Below are 3,954 nucleotides of genomic sequence, written 5' to 3'. Positions count from 1 at the left end.
AAAAAAAAAAACTGGAGTCCTTTTTGTCTTTTGAGAAAGCCATCTTAAGTCCATTTTCAATCTTGACACACCTTCTTCCTGGCATTTCATGTGAACAAGCTTGGCATAGCTAGCCCTGTTTGATGTGATAAATCCCATTTGAATGTTTCCATTGTTACTGATTAATAAGAAGGTTGTAAGAATGGAGATCTTTATATGGATATTGATGACTTTGAATAAAGTCTAAAAGAAATCTTTTTTAGAGAGTCACCGTTCCCCTTCCAGGTACAAGGAGGTGAGTTTGCATTCCAACACTTTAGCTATAAGGGCCCCAATCTAAACCTTGTAAATAAAGATAAATACTGAAGACTCTAGAAACTTGTATAGTTTTTATTTAGCAATGGATTCCATAGAGCATACTGGAAGCTGGTGGAACAGCTCTGCACTTAAGAGTTCTTGCTGCTCTTCTGAAGAACCTGAATTCAGTTCCTGGTACTCAGGTCGGATGACACACAATTGCTTGTAGCTAGCTCTAGCTCCAGATCTGACACCCTCTTCTAGACTTCAAGGGCACTTGCGCTCAAATGCACCTCCCACTCCTATTTTTATATATTCTTTCAAGGACATGCTGATGTCTGCTTATTTGCGCATGTAATTTGAGACATCAACAGAAAACATGGGCCATTAGAATGAAGATCTCACCTGTGTTTCATATTCAGTAAGTTAACAATGAAGACAATGTTGAACCAGATGCTTGACCATTTGATAGTCTGTGCATTCTCTTACACTCCCTTATTCCTTTAATCCCTTATTAGCTCTTTAAGTATGGTTGAGAAGTCAAGATTTCATAAGAGAATGATAAGAGCCAGAGTTTACACTTTAGGCACATAGGAACTATCAAAATCTTAGTTTTCGTTATGATAAACCTCATTATATCATTCAGGGACAGCCTCACAATTTGCCTTTTAGTTCTAGTTTGCGTAGCAAACACCAATTAGTGACCTGCCCCCTGCTTTTCCCTCAACTGTTGGAGAATGATTTTTCACTGGTTGAGGTTTGTAGAGATGTCCATACAGGTCAGACAGGGGTAAGAAAAAGTGGAGAGGTGCCTCAAAATTGTCCAAGAGATCCTGTGAGAAAATGAGGAAGACCGAATTCTCTGCTGCCTCTGTCTTCGGCAAGGACCAGATTTCTCTTTTATCTTCTAAATAGATTCTGAGCTCCTTTGATGTTGAAGTACATAATTCAAGGAGGCAGGCCACTTGTGACATGTTTAGAAAATTTCCCGGGTCTGGGGCATCATCTGATCTAAATCAGCACACTGACTCTAACTGTTCCTGACTGCTGATAGACTAGATGATCATTAGATACTCCCAGCAGGCATTTGGCCTGTTTGAATCTTTTATTGTGTTTCTCCTAAGTCCCTGGTCTTTTCCCATTGGATCTGAAACAAAGGGTCAGTTAACAGGCAGAGCATACCTGTCTCTTGCTTTGCCAAAGAGCTTAGATTAGAATTAAGCAATGTGAACATTGTCTATTTCTTAGGCACTGGCAAATTTTCTATGTGTCTCAGGTATGTCACACAAGGCATATAAAACACGCTGATGTGTATGTGTGGTGTATCTTCAGTTTTGAGAAAAAGGAATTACAGAACACATGTAACTCATGTCTATTGTTTGCATGAGCATTGTAAGTTGCACCTCTTCACCTACTGTCTCTATTCCTTCCCTCCCTCTTCCCCTGGCTTCCTGATCTGTCCTTCATCTTGATGTCCTGTCATTAGTGGCATGGGGCATCCATTGGAATGGCTATCCCATAAGATTGACTCTGTTGGCCTTCTTTCGGGAGTATAAGTGTTCATTGCTAGAGAAGTTGGATTTCTTGATATAAGTCACACAGCCACGATGTGTTCAGATCAGGACCAGAGCCCACAATTTCTTGATTTCTTATTATCTGTATTCTTTATCATTTTTTTAAAAAAAGAATTAGGCCTGGCAGTGGTGGTATGTACCTTTAATACCAGGACACGGAAGCATGTGGATCTCTTGAGTTCAAGGCCAGCCTGGTCTAGAGAGTGAGTTCTAGGACAGCCAAGGCTACACAGAGAAACCCTGTCTCAATGCCTGCCACATAGAAAAAAAAAAGTATTACAACTGTCCACTTGGTTTGTTAATTCAAATCATGCAAGAAAGGTTGTGAATTTGAGACAATAAATATTAAAATCCACAGTAGATATCATGTTGATAAAGGTGGCAATTTGGACCTTTGGTAAGGAATAATTGGGAGTTCAAAATTTTTCTGATAATTACAGAGGTAGTCATTGACTTTCTTCTCTATAATTTGCTTCTGAAACAAAGAATTCTTGTTTAGCACTAATCTACAAACTCTCTGAGACTTCCCGCTGTATCCAAATATATATTTTAGACAAAGGAGAGTTTTACTGGAGTTAATTCCCACAAAGACGTGACCTAAAAACAAGAGGAAGATTGTCTTAGACATTGCCATATTGAAATTCAAAACATTCAAAACAAATCTGGAGAGAGACGCCTGCCATTCCTGGCTTGTGACCTCCTAACCCCTGCCTATCTCAGAGGAAGGACCAGCATGGATTCTCTCTATAGGGATGTTTGCCTCGGGCTCTTAGCTCTGCACTATCTCTCTTTGCTGGTGAGATGGGGAAGTGTATCATGTTACCTTTGGCACCATTCTCCCATGGAATGGATGGCCTCTGTCCCTTGGGAAGGAAGGCTAGCTCTCTCCTTTCCCTTTTTATTTTTCATACTTCCAGAAGCAGAGTATAGGATCTGACTTGATCGAGTAAACATCTTATCATGTGCCATATGTGGAATCTAAAGCACATCGTTCATCGTCCCTCAGGGAAGCGGTGGGTTTTTGTTTTTGCTTTTTCGAACCTTTTCCATTTGAGTGACTTCTCTCTTTATGGGATAATGGATGCACTATTGAAGTTGGCACACTTCTGCACTTGTGTCTGACTAGTAGTGCCACATTATGTTGCCTAAGATAAATCACTGTTGCTTTTACCGGGCCAAAGTGCAGTTAGTAGTGTAATCCAAAAGAGGAATTAGAAGTTGAGGAACTACAAGTCGACACCGCAGTATGCCACTGTTGCTAAGGAAGATACCCCAAATTTGCAGGTTGTAATGGCCTTGTGCAGAATGAGAAATTAAAGTTCCATTCTCTGCATTTTGAATTTTATAGTTTTAATAACATTTTGGTTCCTGCCTTGGTTCCTACATGGCTGCTTCTCTGAAGCATCTAGAACCATCTTGGTCTTCTTTAGGTCAAGCAGTGTGTATTTGTTTACTTGATAGATAATTGTACAACAGATGTGTCAACTTATGCTCAACAGATTTTTGTTGTTGTTGTTGTTATTATTGTTTGTTTTTTAAAACATATTAGCCAATGGTAAAATGTTTAAGAGTAAAAATGTTACCAAAGTGTGAAAGTAGGAATGAGAATGGAAGAACATTTGTTTTAGACTTTAAATATCCTTTAAATGTCCAGAAACCTAAATGTTGGACTCCAGAGAATTCATAGACTTAACATTTTTTTCAGTTTTAATATGATAAATTAGAAATTAGGTACCGTTTTTCCTGATAATGAATCTACAAAGTACTCATTAAAACCTCTTTAGTTGTTTTGAAGGTAAGAATTTTATCAAGAATACTGAAATTGAATTAATGAAGATATTATACTTTACTGATAAAATACTGCTGGCCAGGGTAGGAGATGATAGACTTTTAAAATCATTATCTAAAAAATAACCTTAAGAATATAAGGATTGGGGCTGGTGAGATGGCTCAGTGGGTAAGAGCACCCGACTGCTCTTCCAAAGGTCCAGAGTTCAAATCCCAGCAACCACATGGTGGCTAACAACCATCCGTAACGAGATCTGGCGCCCTCTTCTGGAGTGTCTGAAGACAGCTACAGTGTACTTACATATAATAAATAAAT

At 38.9% G+C, this 3,954-nt stretch overlaps 1 protein-coding gene across 7 annotated transcripts in view; it reads left to right on the top strand.

Moving 5' to 3' along the window:
• Window positions 1-3,954, top strand: part of App (amyloid beta precursor protein) — a 215,778-nt gene that overhangs the window by 68,533 nt on the left and 143,291 nt on the right. The gene's annotated exons all lie outside the window — the stretch shown is intronic.

This window comes from Mus caroli, chromosome 16 (assembly GCF_900094665.2).
Source record: "Mus caroli chromosome 16, CAROLI_EIJ_v1.1, whole genome shotgun sequence".
NCBI classification, from domain to species: Eukaryota; Metazoa; Chordata; class Mammalia; order Rodentia; family Muridae; genus Mus; species Mus caroli.
The sequence above is the reverse complement of the archived record's forward strand: the minus strand, read 5'-3'. Positions and strand labels throughout refer to the sequence as shown.